The sequence below is a fragment of the Eumetopias jubatus genome, unplaced genomic scaffold (assembly GCF_037043125.1).
Source record: "Eumetopias jubatus isolate StellerSeaLion01/CBP00866 unplaced genomic scaffold, mEumJub1_p1.0 scaffold_1, whole genome shotgun sequence".
Classification (NCBI taxonomy): domain Eukaryota; kingdom Metazoa; phylum Chordata; class Mammalia; order Carnivora; family Otariidae; genus Eumetopias; species Eumetopias jubatus.
This window is the reverse complement of record NW_028274807.1, coordinates 86,768,372-86,794,227: the sequence shown is the minus strand read 5'-3', so window position 1 is coordinate 86,794,227 and position 25,856 is coordinate 86,768,372.

Below are 25,856 nucleotides of genomic sequence, written 5' to 3'. Positions count from 1 at the left end.
CTGGAAAACATTATGAGGTTCCTCAAAAAGTTGAAAATAGAGCTACCCTATGACCCATCAATTGCACTACTGGGTATTTACCCCAAAGATACAAATGTAGTGATCCAAAGGGGTACATGAACCCCAATGTTTATAGCAGCAATGTTCACAATAGCCAAACTATGGAAAGAGCCAAGAAGTCCATCAACAGATGAATGCATAAAGAAGATGTGGTATGTATGTGTGTATATATATATATATATATGTATGTATACACACAATGGATTATTATGCAGCCATCAAAAAAATGAAATCTTGCCATTTGCAACAACATGGATGGAACTAGAGGGTATTATTCTAAGTGAAAAAAGTCAATCAGAGAAAGGAAAATATCATATGATCTCGCTGCTATGAGGAATTTGAGAAACAAGACAAAGGGTCATAGGGGAAGGGAGGAAAAAATGAAACAAGATGAAACCAGAGAGAGAGAGAGACAAACCATAAGAGGCTCTTAATCTCAGGAAACAAACTGAGGGTTGCTGGAGTGGTGGGTGATGGGAGGGATGGGGTGGCTGTGTGATGGACATTGGGGAGGGTATGTGCTATGGTGAGCACTGTGAATTGTGTAAGACTGATGAATCACAGACCTACACCTCTGAAAAAAATAATTATATGTTAAAAAAAAAAGGAGAAGATAGTAGGAAGGGAAAAATGAAGGGGGGGAATTGGAGGGGAAGATGAACCATGAGAGACTATGGACTCTGAGAAACAAACTGAGGGTTTTAGAGGGGAGGGGTATTGGGGGGAATGGGTTAGCCTGGTGATGGATATAAGGAGGGCATGTATTGCATGGAGCACTGGATGTTATATGCAATGAATCATGGAACACTAGATCAAAAACTATTGATATATGGTGATTAAAATAACATTAAAAATAAAATTTAAAATAAATAAAAAAGAATATCTTTAGATTACTAACATAATAAACCTGTATGTACTCATCAAGAAATCAGATTCTAGAGAGCCTAAGTAACTTAGATTGAAGAGTCTGTAGTTACCCATATTTAGATTGAAATCAATGAGAGAATCTCTAAAGACAAGTGGAATGTTAGAAAGCTTCCAAAGCTTTTAGGAAATTGAAGTGGTTGTCTATTTTTAGTTATCAGGTATATCTTTAGTTCTGTTCAATCCTAAGCTTCAAAGTGAGGCAGATGTCCATAGAAGTTATATGCCTATAGATAGTTTAGATATATAATTGGGATTCCTGTTCTTATCAAGGGAGGAGATAGTCTTATGTACCACATATAATGAAAATCCATGGTTGACTGATGAGGGCAGTGTCAATAAAACACTATATTGAGCTGAAAATAAGATTGTATGGTGGGTTTGGTGTAACCTTAATTAATCATCAATTTGCACTGTAGTTCATTATATAAAGACTATGCAGCAATTCTAATATCTTGGGGTAAAGGACTAGGGACAGCCCACAAGTGAGTAAGTGTAGTTAGACATAAGTCAACATTTTACATGATGGTGGGTGCTATGATTTGAATGTTTGTGTTTCCCCAAATTTGTGTGTTGAAAACTTAGTGCCCAATGTGATGGTATTACGAGGTGGGTGGTGATTAGGTCCCAAATTAGTGCCCTTGTAAAAGAGGCCCAAGAAATCTACCTTGCCTCTTCTGCCATGTAAGGACACAACTGAGAAGTCAGCAGTCTGCAACTAGGAAGACTGCTCCCAGCACTCTGATCTTAGCTATCCAGCCTCTAGACTGAGAAATAAAATTCTGCTGTTTATAAAGCACCCAATCAATGAATAGTTTGTTAAAGTAGCCTGAATGGACTGAGACAGTTGACAATCTATTTTTACTTATGTTTTTCATGTAACAGGGTACTTTGTAAGCCTGTCTGTCTATATGTCCTGAAGTTAATCTGGGTAGTCTTCTCATGAAGGGAGCATTTTGCCAGGATTACTACTAGAAAATACTGTTGAATCAGGAACATATTTGGAATGAGTGAGGATGTTCTGAGTTGATAGTAGATGGCATTGTGAAGAAAATGTTAATATTTTCATGTTTTTGCCTGCTCAGAGCTTTCTGAGCAAAAATTGCTGGCTACATGGGTTAAAGGATGATTGAATAGCAATACTAATATAGAAACCCCTAGAAAAATTTAAAGATTTATTTTCCTGAATGCCTGTATTTACATTTCATAGAGTAATAAAATCTGGAGCCATTTGTTTACATTTAAAAGGGTAGTTGTTATGAATACCTAGGGATCTTCTCCATCTTTTCCCAGAAAGAATTTGTTTTCATTAGAGAGAAAAATTTTCTCTTCCTGTTTCTGGGAGAGAAGTTCCTATATAAGCTCTAAAATGTATATCTTTGGAGTTCCTCATCTATAGTCTAAAACCCCCTTTTGTGCATGCAGGTGACATCTGCCCTCATTACCTTACCCTAGAGGGGAAAAGAATACTAATGCTGAGGTTGTTATATAAGTGAATAATTTGCCTTTCTCTGAAGCAGAAACCTCTAGGATTAAAAAAAAAATACAGATAATAAAAAACTTACCAGTTACATTGTAAATAATATTATTCTAAGGTCTGATTAACCAGTATGTTTGTTCTACATGAATGCCTCCTAGAACAATTGTTTCTCAGATTTGGTTGTGCAAGACGTTCATGGGTTGGGTCACTTAAGTAAGTTTGAGAAAAGTGATGTACCATATCCCTCTCTAGGATATTTACAAATTGGGGTCTGCAGACTCCTATAATAAAGAAATATGTTCAGTGTTGATTTAGGACTTAGAAATTAGAAAATAGAATGACCTCATAGAACTGTCTTATCCCTCTCAATGTGTCAAAAGAGTATCTGGAAGTTCGTGCCATATTCATGGGTTTGTTTTCTGCCTAAATGTCCTGAAAGAGTTACAAGTTCATATCATCTTTATCCCATTTTCCTCAAAGTCGTAGAAAAAATCATTCTACTGAGCGTCTAAAAGCAATGAGTATTGGGCGCCTGGGTGGCTCAGTTGGTTAAGCGACTGCCTTCGGCTCAGGTCATGATCCTGGAGTCCCGGGATCGAGTCCCACATCGGGCTCCCTGCTCAGCGGGGAGTCTGCTTCTCCCTCTGACCCTCCCCCCTCTCATGCTCTCTATCTCTCATTCTCTCTCTCTCGAATAAATAAATAAAATCTTTAAAAAATAAATAAATAAAAATAAAAAAAATAAAAGCAATGAGTATTCACAAAGAGAAGTGCTTTTCAATACCGATGCTTTTCAATACCGACAGCACATTAGAATCATTCCAGGCAGCTTTAAAAAATACCAATGGCTGTGTCCCAAATCACATCAATTAAGAGCACCTCTGAGGATGTCTTGGAATCTGTAAGATTTAAAAGCAGTCCAGGTGACTCTAATGTGCAGCCAGGCTCAAGAACCACTGATAACAGAGTAGTGGCTCTCAAACTTTAATGAATGTGGGTTATCACTGGTATATGAATGTAAATATCTGAAAAGCTTATTATTCAGCAGGTCTGAGGTAGGCTAGAAAGCTCCTTTTTAAACAAATATTCCAGATGATTCTGATAAAGTTTCTCAGTGACCACACCTTGAGATACATTGTTATAGGCTGAACCTACCATTTTGCCTGCTTCTGGACAGTTAATCAAGAATCCCATCTGTTGGAAAACAGAGAGTGATTTTCCAACTCTCCCTATTGTACCTCTCAATTCATGTCCATTTGCAGACACAAAGGGTTTGAAATTACTTTAAAATTCTAATAACAATGCCCTGTCCCATTTTTAATGTCCCCAGCAGAATTCTAGATGAGGATGAACAGGCTAACCCTCAGCAACTAGACTCAGTTGTAAGAAAAGCCCAGGCACCCTAGGAATATTCTCCCTTGAAAATTCATAAGTCTAGCTTCTCAAGATAGCGACTCCACCTGTAATATACCTGATTTAGACCTCATTGCAAATGAAGGAGAATGAGGCATGCACAAATATGAACTTCTTTCAGAAAATATGAAAAAAATAAAAGCTTCTTCTTTTGGTATTGCTCAAGTAGTTCCTATCAAACCAATATTCTGTAAATAACAACTATGAACTCTAGACGGAATATAGAAAACAACTACTCAAGAGACTGGAGAGAAAACAAAAATGCCCAGACATCAGAGGGCAGTCAACACATAAAAGAAATTGTATAAGGTAAGTTTCCCATTTTTCATATTTGTTAGACTAAGAGCAGACCGCCACTGGCATGCAAAGTGGATAATGCCCAGGGAAGACACACCAGAATATGGAGGAAGCAGAATACAGAATATGGGAAATCCATAGGACCCGGAAAGTGAAGCAGAGAATCCTAGGAAGAAGAGAACAACAGGGGAGTCCCAAATTCTTCAAATAATTCTGTTCAAATCTCTGGCTAACCCTTCAACTATACATTCAAGCTCCCAAGTAGCCCAGTTAAGGCTTAAAAAAATGGAACTATAAATTCAGAGTTTGTAGTTTCTCTTTATAGGAATATATCAGAATTCAAAACTACAACATCTGATTCATAATATCCATCTTACATTCCAAAATTACATGATATATTAGAACTACAAGAATATGACCTATTTTCAAGAGAAAAAAATAAAGTCCAAACTCAAGATAATGCAGATGTTGGAATTACAAAGGTTTTAAAGCAGCTTTTTGAAATATGCTCAATGAAGTAAACGAAAATGTGTTAAAAAAATTAGAAATAATCTCAGTAGAGAAATAGGAATATAAATAGTAACTAAGGGTTCTGACAGGTAATTCCAGTGTGTGGGGAGGAGGGGTTTCCCCACACATACAAGCAATTCTCAGACACTGGCTGGATATCCTACAATTCAGTTCAGTTCTGATATTATCTACCTGAAGATAGTATCAGATTCCACAGATTAAGGACTCAGTCCTACAAAACTGCCCCCACCTCAACTTCAGAGGCCAAGTACAAGTCCAGATTGTCACCTGGGCTTCTGACCCATCGGCTATAAACTGAAGATATCAATGACGTGCCACCCCCCTCCCCCGCCCCGACCCCCTGCTCCTTGGGTTCCATTAATTTGCTACAGTGGTTCACAGAACTCAGAGATCACCAGTTTATTATAAAAGGATCTAACTCAGGAACAGCCAAATGAAAGATATGCATAGGGCAAGGTATGGGAAAGAGGAAAGAGCTTTCATGAACTCCAAGTGCATTTCTCTCCAAATCTCCATGTGTTCATCAACCCAGAAGCACATCCTTTTGGAGGTTTCTTTACATAGGCATGATTGATTAAATCATTAGCTATTGAGGATGATTCAACCTCCAGGCCCTCTTTTCTCCTAAGAGAACAGGGGGATGGGACTAAAAATTTTAACCTTCTAATCATGTGCTTGGTTCCCCCTGACAGTCAGCCCCCATGGTTAGGTTAAGTCCAAAACTCATCTCACTAACATAAACTCAGGTGTGGTTGAAAGGGTTTTGTTATGAATATTAGGACACCTTTATCACTCCTATAACTTAGGAAGTTCCAAGGGTTTCAGGAGCTCTGTGCCAGAAATGGGGACAAAGACCAAATATATATATACATATATATATATATATATATATATATACACACATATATATATATATGTAATGCTTTAATTTGATTTAATCACAATATCACAAAAACCAAATGGAATTCTAGAAATAAAAACAAAAAAGCAGTATCGGATATAAAAAAATTCTGTGGATGTGCTCAATAGCAAAATGAAAATTTCTAAAGAAAGAGTCAGTGAATTCAAAGACAGGCCAATAGAAATTATCCAGTCTGAAGAAGTATAAGAGAAAAAAAATTAATAATGCCCCAGAAGTCTGTGGGGCAATACTAGAAGATAGAGAATACATGTTAGTGGAGTCCTATAGGGGCTTTCTGAAAAAAAAAAACATTTGAAGACATATAAGAGCCAAAACTTTCCTAAATTTGGTGAAAGAAAAATTTATAAAGATTTCAGCAAACCCCAGGCAGAACAAGCACCAACAAATGCCCTCAAGTATACCAGTAAAACTCCCAAAGGTCAAAGATAAGATCTTCAAAGCAACCGGAGAAAAATAACATTGAATACAGAAAAACAAAAATTCAGTCAACACTGGCTTCTCATTGGAAATAATTGAGATGCAAAGACAACTGATATGTGCAGAAGATGGCCCAGGAATAGATACAGGAGTGGGAATTGGGGAAATACAATAATTTAACAGAGCCATCAAGGTGAGAATGAAGAAAATGTTGAAAACAAGATTGTATGATATGACTAAATATTACAGATAAAAATGAATATAGGAGAGAAAATTCTACCATCAATCATAGAACAAAGGAGGAATGACACATTAATATGGCACATATCACCAAAGAGCCATACACATATAATACCCCAAGGTTATGTCTGAATTGGGACTTGTACAGTGTTTCTCCCATACTATGGCATCATATAAAGAACCCCATGTTGTCCACCTACCCGCCTTCCCCAGCTATACAGACACTTCCATTTACCTAATGAGAATAGCTCTCCAATGCTAGTTCTGCTCCATTTGTACTATATAATATAGCTATATATTTCAAAAGCCTCTAATATTTATATACTTTAACACAATAATTTCAATTTGATTAATTTCGTCCAAGGAGAGAATGTAAAATGCAAACAAATATTTATAAAGAAGAATATTCAACAGAATTTTATTTATAGACATCTTTTGGAAATAGTATTAACAGAATAATACTGTTAAAGTAACAGAATTACTTTATGGGTAATTTGCAAATATTTCACAAGGACCATGTATATTTAATAATTAAAAAAAGAAAAGTAGAAAAATAAATATGGTTCCTAGAGAAACCAAGACTATCCAGCTGGGAGCTGTAGCTAAAGTAATGAGACATGGTAGGGGAAAGTTGGAGTCTAGGTGAGACAGTGCATCAGCAGCCAGATAAGGAATCAAAAGCCCAGGTATATATTGCAAGTAATATGAATCAGGATACTCATGATTTAGGAAAATCAGAAAACTGGCAGGCACGGGCCACATATATATAAGCAAAGGAAGATCAGATAGATAAAACAGGATAGGTAGCAAGTGCTCAAATAGAATGTCAGAAACCAGGAAAAAATGAAAGTTACATTACTGAGGGCAAAGGGACACTGAGCTCCCTAGCCGGGAAGCTTCCTATGTGCTCTGAGCTAGAATAGAAACCTGATTTGGCCATATAGAAAAGCAGATAAATCAGTAAACCTAACAGGAAAAAGGTAAAGATGGAACATGGATTTCTGAAATCTTTTATGTAGCTGACACCAGAAAAGAAAGAGACAAGAAGAGAAGAAGGGAGAAGGAAACAGAAAAAGAGAGAATACGAATGAGGTTAGGGTCTCCCAAACTTGCTGGATAAAAGAGCAAACCAAGGCAGAAATCAGGGCACTGGGACTATACAGATCTGCAGTGTGGCTTATTCACAAGTGTATGATCCAAAATGTTACAAATGAAAGAAGGACTATGTTAAACTTAGATTATATATATTTAATATCTGTAGTAAATACAATGCTTATTATCTTTCATTTTTCAGCAGAAGAACAACCCATACCCTATTTCTGTTATAGGAATGTATAAGCATTTATTGTATTTTTCAGACTACCTTTCACTAAAATACTGCCATTTGTTTCCTTGCTAACATTCTACACTAGAAATGCCAAGTATCAGAATTTGCTGACTACATATTTTTGATCTGTTACAAAGGTCTGCTACAGATTCATCCTTTGGAAAGTTCACAATCACATAAATGAAAATTTACAATCTATTCTTCACTTTAACTAATGCAAAGTGAATAGAGAATCTATAGATATTTCCTGACGTCTTTACAGCTTTTCACAAATTGTCAAAATTGTCAAAAGAGACACTCTGGCCCCAGCACTGTGACTGTAAAATGCCTCCCTCCCTCCTGTCAATGTTAATAACAAAATAAAGTTCCTATGACAATTTCCTTCAATTTAGAGTTTATCTCAGTCAAACGTATTAATAGTTATATTCAGTTCACATAAAATTAACCACATCTTCTGTTCAAATGTTTCTGGAATTGACCTAGAATGTCTGCAGAGATAATAAGATTAAGGTGAATGAAGTATTGAATAGTATAACATAGCCTAATTATATACCATACTCCCATTCACCTTAATTTGAGAAAAGGCAGAAGCTGGATGGAATTCAAAAGGCAGCAGATTGAAAATGGATAGAAAGACTTTTTATGTAGTGCATAATCAGCTTTCAGAATTCACTGCTGCAGGATATTTCTCAGGCTAAAATTTAGTAAAGTTTCAAGATAAGAATAAGAATGGCATCTGTGGGTACACTAGCTGGATGTGAATTTATGAAAGCCATCAATCCTCATGCTGGTAGCCATAAAATCATCACCAGCTGGTGCTGGGATGGAAACCCTCCCTGTGGTATCCCACTGCACAATTGGCCAGATGCATGATGTGCTGTTGTTGTTGTACAAAGACAAAAAGAACCCAGAAAGCCTGAGGCATTAGCCTTTGCAAAGGAAAGACTGTGCATGTGATAGAAACTTTCAAGCAAGCCATGAGCTGTATTCCTGAGTCTCACAGTAACCTCCTCTATCTGTTTTTTGATCAAATGCCATTTCCCTCATTATGGTAAAACACAATGATTCCTCCTTTCCACGGAGTTTATTCAGTGTTATCACTCAATCAGTGTACACGTTATTGGTTAGAAATGCAGGTAATTTCTGCTGTGAATAACCAGACCAACTTTCATTTAAAACTGGCAGGTCCCAAATGTCCCCTTTTTAAAGTGGTTACAATGGTGATAGCGGTCATCTGGGCTTTTGTTAATGGACAGCATGGCATGTCTATTTGTTGGCATCCTCCCTGACACCCTGAGCCATTTAATTCTGTCTAACAGATTCAGGCCATGCTCCAGATCTCACAAAAGAGGCAAGAGAGAGTATCGATCCTCCTATTACTGTTGGTGATTTACCATCCCATTCTTTTAGCAAATTTAAACACACACACACACACACACACACACACACACACACACACACACACACAAACACTCACCACTGGAGTCACAGCTGCTAGATGGAAGAGTAATGAATGATTATTTTCTTATCTCTCCTAAGCTCTATAAGTAACTTCTCTTGTGGATTCATGACCGTTCTGCAGATTTAAGACAAATAAATAATATCTTTTCAACCTGGGGTCAAAGGGTTCCTAAACATGGTAATAAAAAGTCTGCTTAAAATAAAAACTCATACATGTTGAAAGCATGCTGAGAACTGAAATTGGTGAGCTACAAATCACCTTTTTTGACCCTTCTACAGTCTAAAACAAATTTGAAATGTGCTATTTTAGAGTAGCCTAACAAAATGTTACTAAAAGGATAAATAATGTATAAGTGAACATTTAAGTGTATTGTTATAATCATGACAGGACCTGCTTCCTCCCCCAAAGCCCAGATGTTCATCATAGAGATTGTTCCTCTTAAATGTTGCAGTATTAGGACACTCTGCTGACTTTAAGCATGTTGCTATTGTATAAACTGCTTTTGAATTTTATCTCCTTTCCCAAATTTTTTTTCATTGCTTTATATACTTATAGTATTTTTGCCCTCAAAACATAATTTAAGCAAGTTATTTTATTAATGACAAAATACCACAGACTGGGTAGCTTAAGCAACAGAGACTTATTTTGTCCCAGTCCTGGGGGCCAGATATCTAAGATCAAGGTTGGTTTCTGGTGAGTCTTCCCTTCCTGGCTTACAGATGACCACATTCTCACTGTGTCCTCACATGGCCTTTCCTCTGTGTGTGCACAAAGAGAGCGAGCTCTGGTATCTTTTCCTCTTCTTATATGGGCACTAGTTCTATCAGATTAGGACTCTACCTTATGACCTCATTTACCTCCTTAAAGGTCCTACCTCCAAATATATGAATATTGGGGGATAGGACTGCAACATGAATTTTAGGGGGACACAATTCAGTCAATAGCAATCATTTTTTTTTTTTTTGCTTAGTCCCAAATAATTTTTTGCCTGTGTAAGAGATATCAAATTTTCTCTTGAGGTGTATGACACTCAGCATTAAGATAAATGCCAATTCTTAGTAAATTGAAAAATATATCTCAGACTTTTAAGGCAATTCCAAAAGAAGAAGTTCTAAACATGTGTTGAAAAATTCAGCATTTGCCAGAGTAAAGATTCCTAAGATGACTACATCTGGAAAGAATAACTCATAAAAAATAATAATTTCTATTTCTTCCATTCTACACTAGTGCTTCATTATTCTATAGAAAAAATTCCATTCTATACTAGTGCTTCATTATTCTATAGAAAAAAGTTGGTGCAATGGCTGAACAAGCTCCAAACAGCTTCAAACATTCCTTCTGCCAATAATAACTATAAACTCTGAACAAAATACCACAAACAACATCTTGAGGGCTTTGGAGAGGAAATAAGGCAGGCAGATTCTGCAAAGAAGTTGTCATTAGGAAAAAGGGAATAGTACTATATATGTTTTCTGTTCCTATGGACTTGGCTCAGTGAGGAGTGGCTAAAATTCTAATGTTCTGATAGAAAGACCACCATCTTTATGTGGAACCAGGGGATGAAGGAACCACCATGGCATGATGCCAACAACCAGAGATGATGGGAGAGTGGGATGGTATCATAAGAGATCCAGCAAAGGGGAATTCCTAAATTGTGCATATAAACTCTGCCCCAGTCTTTGGCTAATCCCTAAACTATGTATGAATAAGGAAAGCTACTAGCAGACCATCCGAATATAAAAGAATTAAACTTTGATTTGAGATGTCACATACCAGAGTTTGCAGTTTGAATCTACCAAGTTAATTGCCTTCAAAACCAAAAACATAAATACTCTTCCGAGGAACATATTAGAATCTAGAGCTACACAGAATTAAATTTATAATGTTTAACATGCCATCCAAATTTTGTCACATACAGATAACCAAGAAAGTTTGAGTCATTTTCAAGGGAAAAGACAGTCAATAGAGCCCAATCCTGAGATGATAAGAAGTTGGAATTCTCAGACAATGACTTTAAAGCAAGTGATATAAATGTATATCCAATGATATGAAAGAAAATATACCTGTAGTAAATAAGACAATAGGAAATATTAGCAGAGAAATAGAATACATAAAAAACAACCAAATGGAAATTTTAGAAGCCAAAAATACAATATTAGAAATTCAAATGTCACTAGTTGGACTTAATAATAGAATGGAGATGACAGAGAAAAAATTCAGTGAACTTGTAGAGAGGGCAACAGAAATCATCCAATCTGAAAAAAAATAAAGAAAAGAGAGAAAATAGATTAAAAATAAAGATTAACAGATACACAGAGACCTGCAATAGATCAAAATATCTAACATATGTGTAATTATAATCCAGGAAGAAAAGGAGAGTGAGGGGGACAGAAACAAATCCGAAGAAATATTGGCTGAAGAGTTTACAAATTTAATGAAAGCCAGATTCAAGAAGCTCAGCAAATCCCAAGCAGAAAGAATACAAAAACTCCCCAACCCAAACCCTGACAAGTATACTGGTGGAAAACAAAGGATAAGCAAAAAAATCTTGAAGGCAGGAAAACATATATACATACATAGATACATATGCATACAAGGAATAACGGATAACATAACCAGAGAATCTGCATCAGAACCTATGGAGGACAAAGACAGTGAACAATATTGCTTAGCAAAGCAAAAAAGAAAAGAAAAAAAATCAATCTGGAATTCTCTATCCAGCAAAAATATCTATCAAGAATAAAAGAAATAAACACATTTTACATAAAGGAAAATGAAGAGTATTAGTCACTTGTAGACCTACATTAAAGAAAATTAGAAGTTCTACAGACTGAAAGCATATGAAACTGGGGAGAATTTCAGATCTTCAGGGACAAATGAAGAACACAAGAAACGGTAAATATCTTAGTGAATGACAGGCTATTTCTTTATCTCAATTTCTTTAAAATGAACATGACTATTTATGCAAATTTATAAAAGACATCAGAAGGGTAGGGAGAAAATGGTCTAAATTACAAGGCTTCTACATTTCATATTAAGTTATATTAACTCTGATTAGAGGAAATATTTTGGGTGAAAGTAGAATTTTTCTCATTGAAATATCATTCATCCATTTAGCAACATGATTTTAGAAATTGTCACCCACACCAAATATATTTGGATTTTACTTAATTTCTAAATTTATTTGCTGCATCAGGAGAAATACTAAATTGTAGTAATACAAGAGTATTTTCCTACCAGTAGGGCCAGGATGACACATTTATAAATAATTTAATGATTTACAAATAATTTTTTTAATTTTTTATTTTTATGTTAATCACCTACAAATAATTTAATAAGAATGTAATGATAGGAATCACTCACTCTTTCAAAAAATCCTTATGGAATGTCATAATTGAAAAAATATATATATTTGAATTCCTCTATCACAGACACAGATATACACACATATTAATAAGAGCTAGATTAAAAGCATATGAAAAGGGATGGAAACATTTTAGCTGTCAAATAAAACATGCCTTGTTTTAAAACAAGACAAAGAAAACACTAAAAATGAAATAAATTAAGAAAAAATGGAAAAAAATATTTACATTGGAATGGTTTTGTATCAAGAAATATTGTAAAATACATAAAACACAATTCAGAAGCTAAGAGAGGAAAATTAAAACTATCCCTAAAAGTCAGTAAAAGAAAAAAGTTAAAAAGTTAAAAAGAAAAGATATGAGTGGATACAAAAGAGATAACCAAAATAGTCAATAAATAGGTGAATATATATTATCTATTAATAATCAGTGAGATTCTAGTTAGACCACAGTGAGATAACATCTTACCCCATCACATTAACAGAAATTAAAATACTTGACAATACCACATTTTAGTAAGGATGAAGAGTAATGGACCTCCTATATTGCTGTGATAGGTAAATTGGTAAATTTACCACTTTAGATAGCAATTTTGCAGTATCAGATAAATTAGATACAAATATGTTACTCCTCAGCAATTTCACTTACAGATATACATCTATAAAAAATTATTGCACAAAGGCATATGCATAAGAATAATTATTGCAGCACTACTGATAATAGAAAAACATCACTGAAGGGAAATGAATCTACTATATTACCTTCATAAAAAAGAATGTTATATTGCAGTGTAAAATGAAAATTAAGACAGGTAAACTTTTACAGATCAACATAGATATATCTCACAAGCATAATGTTAAGCAAAAGCACAAGCTGTATTTATATCAAATTTTAAAACATAGAACAAAACTATATGTTGTATGTGTGTGCATATAGCTATAGTAAAATCATCAAGAAAGGTGTAACAGTGTAATGATGAACACTAAATTCAATATAGTGATTTTTCTTGGAAGGGATGATCAGGGAAAGATACATACAATAGCAGAGAGGACAGCCAGAAAGCTATTTAAGCTGGTCCTCACAAGAAATGGTTATTTGAACTAGAAAATTATGGACCTGAGATATGAATCCTGCTTTTTTTTTTTTTTTAACTCGCCATTTGAACCTAATCCACTAGTAAGGTATCTCATTCTTAAAGATTAAATGTTTCTCTTTTCATTATGTGAGAATCCTCACACTGAGCCTAAGCTTCCCTCATTATCAGAAAAAAGCACCTATCTCCTCACCTTGTCACATGACTATACAACAGCACACAGCTATCATCAGCATGTATAATTAACACACTGCACAGCTATTTATGCAATGTTCACACAAAGCAGCAATGTAAAAACATATCAATATAATAGATTCAGTGAAAGCTTAACTTGTGCTAAATATCTAAGTCACAATTTTGGCAATAAAACTTTTCTGCATGTCCCTCCTTCTGTAATGTGTAGTGCAGAGAAATGAGGCTTCATTGATATCTTCTGTAAACTCAATATCTGGCCACATTTCAGATCCCTTCAACATTTCATTTTAAATAGCACATTTTACATCTGAAAAATTGCTTGTCTTGATACAATTCCCTAAAAATTCTCTGCACATATTTCAATGTGATACCTATCATCCAGGGATTTCAGAATGTTTCAGTCATGTAGACACACTAAACACGCATATATATTTAGTAAACCATTTTTTTTTTACGAGGTACTCGTACTTCTTTAGACAATAGTTCATAAGTTTTCTTTCTTAGAACTGTGGTACTTGGGAGCAAGTGCCTCTGAATTTGCTGTGGATAGCCTGAAAAGGTCAAGAGGATTTTCTTTTTTTTTAGTTTCATCCTTTTCTCTTCATAAAGAAAAGTTCAGATATTTGATTATTGGAATTGCTCATATGCACTTGAATAAATTCATTTTATAGTGGGATAAAAAAATCTGAAGGCCACTGCTCTGCACATAGAGTTTGAGCTCCAAACCAAATTTTAAGCATAAGAGCTTATTCAGATCATGGCATCCTGTGGGTCAACATTGAAGGCAATAGGTAATTACCCTAAAGGAAGATTCACTCCTGGGGAAAACAATTCCTTTGAAACTCAGCCCTAAAACAAAAATTATAAAGCTCATAGGAAGATAAATATTATAAGAACACCCTACAGCAATAATTTGAAGACCTTACATCAATAAAACAAAGATAGTACATGTATTTTAAATCCTCAATTAGTGAAGACATTCAAGAACACAAAATTAGGTGTTTAAACAGAGGTAAGTGTTTTTTAAAAAGTGAACCAATGTGAAGGCCAGTGAGAACTAGCCACAAAATCTCAGTAGACTATATATAGTATAATGGCATATATGAAGAGAAAATTTGTACTTGGAACAAAGCACTGAGGAAATCTTTCAAAATGCATCACAGAGACACAATAGGAACTTTAAAAATGAAGGAAAACTTAAAAGACAAAGATAGAAAAGTTTAAAATCCTTCTAGTGGCAGTCCTAGAAGAAATGAATAAAAAGATGGTATTGAAGCAAAAGGATATCTATTAATTTTTTGAGATAAAAACATGTATTCTCAAGTTGAATTGGCTTATCATACACCAAGCAAGATTGAACAATTAAAGAAAAAGAAGGAAGGAAGGAAAGAAGGTAGGAAGGAAGGCCAGAAGGAAGGAAGGAGCCTAGATATAGTAAAACTATAGGATTTTAAGAAAAGTCTTAAAACTTAACAAAGAAATAGACAATGTAAACAGAAATTAAAATCTAATTGTGCCAATGTCTTGGCTCCAAATTCATACTTTATTACCTGCTATGTAGAAACAGATTTAAATATTTTCTTTTGCTAGCTGACATGATGCTAAACTTTGCCAGTAAAGGGCACTGGAGAGACAGCAGGAAATTTTTGGATCAGCGTGCTTTCTTATTAGTCTCCTATAGTAAATGTCCAGCTTCTGCAACACAGATGGCTTCTCCAGAACCTGGCTCCTGCAATAGCTGCAGCTTCCCCAAATTCCAACTTCTGCAGCACAGTGCAGGGAGCTTTTCCAGTGCTGCACTCCTGTACTACAGATGGCTTCATCAACACCCACCTTCTGCAGTGCTCAGTTGCCAGCAGCACTCAGCACCCAGCAGCTTCCCTTGGCACCTCTCTTGGATTGTGTAAAGTTAGAGAATGATTCACAAAACCATCCTCACTTCTGAAACTAATTGCAAGTTTGGGGATCTCCAAGACCACTTCTAGGTTTGATAATTCACTAAGAGTACTTGTAGAACTCACTGAGAGCTGTTATACTCACATTTATAGTTTATTACAATAAAAGGATATAGATTAAAATCAGCCAGGGGAAGAGATGCATGGGGCAGAGTCCAGGAGAGTTCCAAACACAGTGCTTTCAGTTGTCCTTTCCCAGTGAAGTCATGGTCAGTGTTAACTACCCCCAGCAATGAATGTGTGACAATACGCTGTGAATATCACCAACCAGGGAAGTTCACCCAACCTTTGGTGTGGAGATTTTCTTGGGTCACATAGACATAGCGGACCACCTGTATGGCTAACTTTGGTTTCTATCCCCTCTGGAGGTTGAGCTGATATGACATGGCCCAAAGCCATAAATCACAATGTTAGACTATCCAATATGTTAAAAAAAAGATACACTTATCAGGCAGAATATTCCAAGGTCTTAAAGAGAATATATCCCAAGAGTCCAGAGCAAAAGCCAAACCTCTCTTTGGTAAGGTTTGATCTTTACTACACAGAATAGCTTCATAGCTAGAGTGCCTCTAATGACATGACTCCCCACAAATAGTTTTCGTTGGCACCCTACAAGGCTGATTTCCAGAAATTTCCATCCACTGTGGCACCATCAAAACTGTGATTCAGTGATTCATGAATGTGTACAATTCAACAAGGTCTGAATCTCAATCTGGCATTTTTTATTCCTATATTGTTTATATTTTACTTTCTTCCACACTATCAAATTTCTTGATATTCCAATCCCCTGTTACAGTTGATGATCCTTTATATTAAACTTTCCCTATTCAAATTTCTGTGTGGGTCCTGGACCCTGAAGGCTTATGATATACCAATTAAGTACAAACTTTATACCTGTTATGAGTTTCCAGAAGACAGTGGAAAATATCCTCATAATGCTAATTAAAATTAGCCACCAACATCAAATTCTATGCCAAGCAAAATTATATTTTGAGAATGAATAAAAACATTTTCTGACATTCAAAACTAAGAGATTTTATTGAAAAGACTGTCATTAAAAGAACAACTAAGGACTTATATCTATATGGAGGAAAATAAACCCAGAAGTGAAGACTATGATGCAAGTTATAATAGTAAACAGAAAAATAATTTTATATTACTGATGTATATAAATTAAATTTTCCCCTCTCCTCTCTGCCCTCTCCTCCCCACCCCTCTCTTATTCCAAGTGTGTGTGTGTGTGTGTGTGTGTGTGTGTGTGTGTGTAAAACCAAACTAGAACTAAAATTATAAACAATCTCATTCTAAAGTTTTTATGGAAATATGAATGACAAAGAATAGTCAAAACAATTTTAAAACACAAGAACAATGTTGAATGACTAACAACAACTGATTTCAAAATTTATTAGAAAGTTACAAAAATAAAAGTACTGTGGTATTGGAAAAAAGATTAAAAAATAAATGGAATAGAGAGTTCATAATTATACTCATACATTTCTGGACAACTGATTTTTGACAAAAGTGAAATGTCAAATCAGTACAGAAAGAATAGTGTTCTAAATATATAGTGATGGAATATTTGTGTAGCAATATTAAAACAATTAATCTCAATTTAGACTTCATACCATATCCAAAAATTAACTTAAATAAGGTAACAGACATAAATATAAAACCCAAAACCATAAAACCTCTAGACGAAAGCAGGACAAAATCATTCTGATGCTGAATTAGGCAAAGATTTCTTCACTACAGTACCAAAAACATGATACTTAAAAAACAAACTGAAAATTGAACTCTATAGAAATACAAAATTTCTGCTCTTCAAAAGGCCCTCTTAAGAGGATGAAAAGATAAGCCACAGATGGAGATAAAATATTTGCTAGCATATATAAAACAAAGGACTTTTATCCAGAACATAAAGAACTCTCAAAAAATAAACAATGGAAAACAACCAAATCAAAAAATGGCAAAAGATTTGAATAGACACTTCATCCAAGAAGGTATATAAATGGCAAATACACACGTGAGAAATTGGAACTTTTACTTCTGGGAAATGGAATAGATGGACTTTTTCCTTTTTCTCCCACTAAGTATAACTGGAAATACTAAACATTATTTATAAAAGGAACTTAAGGAGACTCTGAGAGGTAAGGAGAAGAAAGCAGACAAGCTGGACCCTTAGGACCTGAGGAACAATATGGTGAGGAGTTCCATGGGTTTTCTTTTTAACTCACATGTCCCAGTCTTGAGAAGCCAGAAACTTGGAAATACCTACAGGTACAAAAATAAAGGCCTTTTGAAAACCTGTTCTCTCTAGCTAAAGTTCAGGAAAGGGACAGCCTAGCAAGACAGAAAACCTCAAGATAATAACCTCCCTACTTTAACCAAACACTAGTGAAAAAACTGTGGCCCCATGTGTATCCTCACCAGCAAAGGCTGAGTTAGGAGGCTACACTTTTATGTTCAGGAGGCTGTAATGAGGCACCCAATATCCTTGCCAGATTGGTAGAAGAGAAGGCCAAGTAGGAAATTAGGATTTCATCCCTTTCGTACAGTAACAAGGCAAGTCTTCCTCCCTCCAGTGTCAGTGGGACCATGCATTGAGTCTGGAATTCTACCATCATCCAGTGATAATGAGATCACCCTGACCACACTGTCCGTGGAAATTACAAAAGGAGCTAGAACTCCCACTCTTCCCCTCCCTCAGTTGTTAATGGAGACTGGGTGGGAAATCTGCACTTCTGTCTCCATCTGGCATTAATGCAGTAGTATCTCCACCAAAAAAGCTATAAGAAGAGATAAACTTAAAAAGCAACATAGATAAATGAAAATGGAATTGTAAAAAATATTCAGGTTATTCAGAGTAAGGCAACAAAGGGAAAACAGAAATGAAAAATAGAAAAAAAAAACAGGAAAAAAAGACTTAAAAGCCCTAACATACCAATAATTACCAATATAATTACCACTCATCTAGATATGCAAATTAAAAGACAGACTGGAAGAGAATTACATGACCCAACTGTATGTTGTCTGTAAGAAACTCACTTGAAATACAATAATAGGTAGGTTTATAAGTAAAGAATGTAAAAAGTATTTCACACAAGCACTAATCAAAGGAAAGCAGGAATGGCTATATTGATACCAAAGGGACTTCAGAGTAAAGGTAATTACCAAATAGAGAGACAGAACATATGATAAATACGTCAATCCACTGAGAAGACATAGCAATCTTAAATGCTTACGCACCAAAAATAGAGCTGCAAAATATATGAAGTAAAAACTGATAGAACTGAAAGGGCAAATATAAAAATTCACAATTACAGTTAGATGTTTCAATGCCCATTTACTCAAGAATAGAAAAAAAAAATAGATAATCAGCAAGGAGTAGAACACCTCAACAATACCATCAAACAAAAGGATCTAATCGACATTTATAGAATGCTACTCAACAACAGTGAAATACACTTTCCTTTCAAGTCCCCATGGAACATATACCGAGATAGATTGTATGCTGGATCATAACACAATCTCAAGGAAGTATGTTTTCCAACTACCATGGAATCAAACGAGAAATCAATAGCATAAAGATAACAGGAAACAAACACTTGGAAATAAAACAACATACCCTCAATAATCCATAGTTCAAAGAGGAAGTCTCAAGGGAAATTTAAAAAATTTGAAAAATGTAAATAAAAATACCACTTATCACAGTGTGTAGGACACACTAAAGCACTGCTGAGAGGGAAACGTAATGGCACTAAGTGTATACATTGGACAAGAAGAAAGGACTCAAATCAATAATCTAAACTCCCACCTCAAGAACATAGAAAAAGAAGAGCAAAATAAATTGAAGACAAGGAAAAGAAAGGAATAATAAAGATAAAAGCAGAAATCAGTAAAAATTTATATAACAGAAAAATACCAGAGAAAATCAATAAAGTAACTCGTTCTTCAAAAAGATCAATAAATTGACAAGCCCCTACTAAGACTGACAAAAAAAAAAAGGAATACACAAATTACTAATTAAAGGACTAGAACAGAGAGTACTCCTACAGAGCCTGCAGATATCAAAAAGACAATAAAGAAATATTAGGAACAAATCTATATAAATTGACACATAAATTGATAACTTAGACAAAATGCATCAATTACTCAAAAAACATTAACTTCCACAACACGCAATTTGAAAGACATAACTTGAACAGCTCTCCTAAGAAAATTTAATTTGTGATTTAAATACTCTGCTAAAATGGGCACCTGGGTGGCTCAGTCGGTTGGGCAGCCAACTCTTGGTCTTAGTCCAGTGGTGATCTCAGGGCCCTGGGATTGAGCACTGCCTCTGGTTCTGCACTGAGCTGAGGTGCCTGCTTGGTTCTCTCTCTCCCTCTCCCTTTGCCACCTCCCCCAGCTCTTGCACAGACTCTCTCTCTCAAAAAAAATAAAAATAAATACTCCAGCAAAAGAAACCTCCAGATCAGATGGTGTTAAAGGTAAATTCTACCATACATTTCAAGAAGAATTAGTCTGAATTCTACACAATCTCTTTTGGGGGCTGGGGGGAAGAGGTAACACTTCCCAATTTATTTTATGAAGCTAGTATTATCTTGATACCAAAATCAGACAAAGAAAATCCAAGAAAGAAAAAAAAAATACTACAGGCTAACATTCCTTGTGAGTATAGATGAAAAAAAACCTTAAGAAAATATTCAATAGAATTTAGCAATATATAAAAAGAAATTGTATACCACGATTAGGTGGGGTTTAATCCAAGGCTGCAAAACAGGTTCAATATTCAAGTTCACTCAATGTAATCCACAATATTAACAAACTAAAGAAGAATAAATCACACAATTATATGAATCAATGCAGAAAAAAGATTTGAGGGCGCCTGGGTGGCTCAGTTGGTTAAGCCTCTGACTCATGATTTTGTATCAGGTCATGATCTCAGGATCGTGAGATTGAGCGCTGTCGTGCAGCCTGCTTAAGATTCTCTTTCTACTTCTGCTCCTCCCCCGCCCCACCCTTTCCCTCTCTCTCTCTCTAAAAAAAAAAAAAAAAAAGCATTTGAAAAACTTTAACATTCATGATAAAAATTCTCAGAAAAATTAGAATAGAGGGAACTTCTTTGACTCGATAAAGAGCATCTAAAAACAACCATAGCTAACATAATACTTAATGGAGAAAGACTGAATGCTTTCCCCCTAAGAATGGAAATAAGAAAAAGATGTCTGAGCTTACTCCACTTATCGAGCATATTACTGGAAGCTCTAGCCAGTTTAGTAAGGCAAGAAAATGAAATAAAATGCATACAAATAAAAAAGGAAGAACTAAAACTCTTATTTGCAGTGCCATCATTGTCTATACAGAAAATCTCAAGGAATCTACAAATAAGAAAAAAACTCCTAGAACTAAGTACATGCAGCAATATCACAGGCTACAAGATAAATATACACAAATTTATTGTATTTACATATACTAACAATGAACACAAGGACACTGGAATTAAAAATACAACTTGTAATCATTCAAAAATGAAATATTTAGGCTTAATCTAACAAAAAAAATACATAGGCCTAAATGCTGAAATGTTGGTGAAAGAAACCAAAGAAGATCTAAATAAATGGAATAATGTACTGTTGTCATGGAACAAAAGATGCAACTTAGTGAAGATATCAATTCTCCCTAAACTGGTGTAAAATTTAACTCAATTTCAGGCATGGTCCTAGTAAAATTTTGTTCTAAAGTCTATATGAAAATGCAAAAAAATATATACAGAATAACCAAAACAAATTTAAAAAATAATAAATTGGTTGGAATCGGAGTATCTGATTTTAAGACTTCCTATATAGCTACAATAATCAAGACTGTCATAATGGCAGAGATACAGACACATAGACCACTTGGACAGAATATATAGAAAACCCAAAAATAAATCCACATAAATATGCCCAATGGATTTCTGACAAAGGTCCAAAAATTTTTCATTCAAACAAACAGTATTTTTTAAAAAATGATTCTAGAGCAGTTAGACAGCCATAGGTTAAAAAAAAGAGAGAGAGAGAAAAAGGACCTTCCTTGATCTTGAAGAGATTTACATAGAATTCTCATACCTGATGGCCCCTGGGTGGCTCTGTTGTTAAGTGTCTGCCTTCAGCTCAGGTCATGATCCCAGGGTCCTGGGAATGAGCCCAACATAGGGCTCCCTGCTCTGCGGGAGGCCTGCTTCTCCCTCTCCCACTTCCCATGTGTATGTTCCCTCTCTCGTTGTGTCTCTCTCTGTCAAATAAAATCTAAAAAAAAAAAAAAAGAATTCTCATACCTTATTAAAAAAAATTGAAATGAATTACATACATACATTACATACTGTGTCCATAAAAGGCAAAAAGCATGATCCATAAAAGGAAAAAAAATTGTAAATTAGACCTCAAGAAAATTAAAAATTGTGCTCTGTGAAAGACCTTGTTCAAAATATGAAAAGACAGCTACTGAATGGGAGAAAATCTTTATATACCACATACACAGAGGATTAATATCTGGAATATATAAAGAACTATCAAAATTCCATAGTGAAAAAAAAACAATTCAATTAGAAGATGGGCAAAAGAAAGAAAAGACATTTCACTGAAGATATACAGATGGTAAATAAGAATATGAAAACATGTTCAACATCATTAGGAAAATGTAAATTAATACCCCAATGCAATGAGAGCATTATACACCTGTCAGAGGGGCTAAAATACAAGACAGTGACAATACAGAATGCTAGCAAGTATGCCAAATAATGAGCAATTATACATGGACAGAGGGAATTAAAATGGTATAGCAACTTTGGAAAACATTTTGTCAGTTTCTTAAAAAATGAAACCTGCAACTACAATACAACCCAGCAATTGTGCTCCTAGGCATTTATCCCACCGAAATGAAGACTTACGGTCACACAAAAAAACATGTACATAAATGTTTATAGGCAGCTTTAGTCCTAATAGACAAAAACTGGAAGCTCAGATTTCCTTCAAACAATGAACAAATAAACTGTACACATCCATTCTATGCAATAAAAGGAATGATCTATTGATATATATGACAACCTGGATGACTCTCCAGAAAATTATACTCAATAAAATAAACTAATCCCCCAAGCTACATACTGTATGATTCCATTTATATAACATTCTTAAAATGAAAAAAATATAGAGGACACATTAGCATTTGCTAGGGATTAAGAAGGGGGTGGAGATGGGAAGGAAGTGGGTGTGGCTATAAAAGAGCAACATAAGAGATCCTTGTGATGATGGAAATGTTCTTTATCTTGACTTTATCAATATCAATATCCTGGTTGTGCTATGGTACTATGGTTTTGCAAGATGCTACCATCGGGGGAAACTGAGTAAAAAATTCATGAGATTTCTTTGTATTATTTCTTACAATTGCATGTGAGTTTACAATTATCTTTACATAGTCTATTACAAAGAAACTGACCACACCTTGTATTAGTGAGAATATGGAGGAACTAGGAAAGAATGTGGAGGAATCTGGACTCTCATACACTTCTGGTGAGAATGTTAATGGTACAACTGCTTTGAAAAAACAGTCAGCTACATAAAAGGGCCATGTGATTCAACCATTTAATTCCTAGATATTTCCCTAACAGAAAAGAAAACTTAAAAGCAGAAGATACTATATCATAGCCATTAGATTGGCAAATAGAGCCCACAGTGTAAATCAACAGTTTTCTTGAAGAACATTTTACCAATGTCTACAAAATTTTAAAATATGCTTATATTATGATTTAACAATTCTACCTCTAAGTTACATGCATTAAAGCAACACTCACAAAGATATACAAGGAGATGCATACACAGGTATTTACTGCAACTGTTTGTAATTGTGAAAAGTAAAAAAGGACTACCAATAAGGAAATGAAAAAAGTTAATGGAGTATTCACACCCTGGAGAACGAAGTATAAAGCAGTTAAAACTATTGAACTATTTCTTAAAACTGTATATATAGATACAACTCAAAAACATAAGATAAAATAAAAATTTGAAAAGCAAATTTCAAAACAAAACAGAAGGGGCGCCTGGGTGGCTCAGTTGGTTAAGCGACTGCCTTCGGCTCAGGTCATGATCCTGGAGTCCCTGGATCGAGTCCTGCATCGGGCTCCCTGCTCAGCAGGGAGTCCGCTTCTCCCTCTGACCCTCTTCCTTCTCGTGCTTTCTATCTCTCATTCTCTCTCTCTCAAATAAATAAATAAATAAAATCTTTAAAAAAAAACAAAACAAAACAGGAAACATAAGGTATTTATGTGAATATTTCAAATGCACACAAAAAAACATACTATAATTGGTTATGGATACATGTATATGGACTTAAAATATAACAATGGACTGGAACAATATATACTATGCCTGCCAATCATTACGTCTGTAAAAGGAGGAATAAGAATGGGACTGAGGATGCTATTTCAAAGGAATGAAAGTTTTCTGTGTATTTTTCTAAGTCATAAGTATGTATGTATGTGCATATTTATGCAATTTCAGAAGGGAAAATGGAAAGGTTATATAGGATAGCTCCGCCCAATGCGGAGTTCGATCTCACGACCCTGAGATCATGACCTTAGCTAAAGTCAAGAGTCAGACACAACCGACTTAGCCACCCAGGCAACCCCTATCGATATGAATTTTAAAATTTTAACTAATGTTAACAGTTTGAAAGCATTGACATTTGCCTATATGATGTACTGTTCAAAAAAGTAATGCTAGGCATAAACATGCTAGCAAGATTAGCTATATACTTTATAAGTCCATAAGGATGGGAGTGTCGTGCTGGGATTCACCCTTGTTGTCAGTGGGACCCAGGTTCAAATCCCTCGTGCACCATGGGAAGGCGCAGTGCTCTAGACAACTCACCTTCCGTCCTGTGCTACCACCTAAGTTGGTTTTTAGGGCTCAGTGTAGTAACACATAAATGAAAACTAATGTATTAAGTAACCAGCACTCACTGAATATCTAATAAGGTGAAGTTATTCTAGTAAAGCTTAGTACATGCATGAGTAAGTTTAGTTTTTATAAAGAAAATTAGTAGACTTGCAAAGTACTTATTTTTTAAATGACTTGGTTTTTATTTATTTGCCTATATATTTATTTTTGCCAATGATTGTCGCAACTTGGGACACTAAGAAACAGTAGCAGTTTGCACAAACATTACTTGGGATACACGGAGCTAAATGATATGCTTTCAAATAATATATTTCTATATTTGTAGAGAAATGATGATCCTGTGGAACAAAAAGCGCTCCTGAAAAAAAGCAGAAGCCCCCCCAAAAGTGTAAAGTCTCTTCTATGGATCCATTCCTTTGATCTTGCTTTTAAGAAACATTAACTACAGTTTGTTTCTTACAGTTGCTTACTTTCAAATAAACGAGCAGATGCCCTTTCAACCCGTGTTTGTGGTGAGGCTGTGTTTTCACAGAAGTCTCTTATCTGGAAGCCTCCTTATCAGTGCCATGGTAAACACCTGGAATTTATTATCATTATCTCCAGGCTGAGGAAAAAATGGTCAACAATCACAACTAAGACGTATGAAGTTTTAGAAAATCTTTTAAAGTGACCGGTGACCGCATTCTGACTGGTTCCCAAACGAAACATAGCAGCACACACAGTTTTTCATATATTCAGGCCAGCGTGGCAGAAACAAAATGCCATGCACTGATGTCGAATGAGGAAGCCTAGAATGTAAATATGAAAAGCGTGAGAATGTTTGTGGCTTTCAAACTATAGGAGACAAGTCGTATCTCTGTGATGTGAAGAGAGTGGTTTTCACCACCACGGGCCTTGACAAGCAGCTTCCGTGCAGCGTGGCAAGCTGAGTGCCGCCCATACAGCCCACCGACGGACTTCGCTCAAGCCTTTGTTGTGTCTGAAGGAGAATTTTACGCAGTTGGTTAAATGAATACACCAACAAACCCATAGGTCTCCCGAGTGGCTACTGATAAAAAAACAAGTTTGATCAACGGATTCTCTGTCTCCTGCTTCCACGCTGCTTTGTGAACGCTCACTTTCCACCAGGATGGGGATTCTTGCCCCTGCTTGCCCTTCCTCACAAACCTGCACCTGCCTTCCTCTTACCAAAACATCACTTCCGGTTTCAATGTGCCCTACAAAGCATAACTCTTTCCA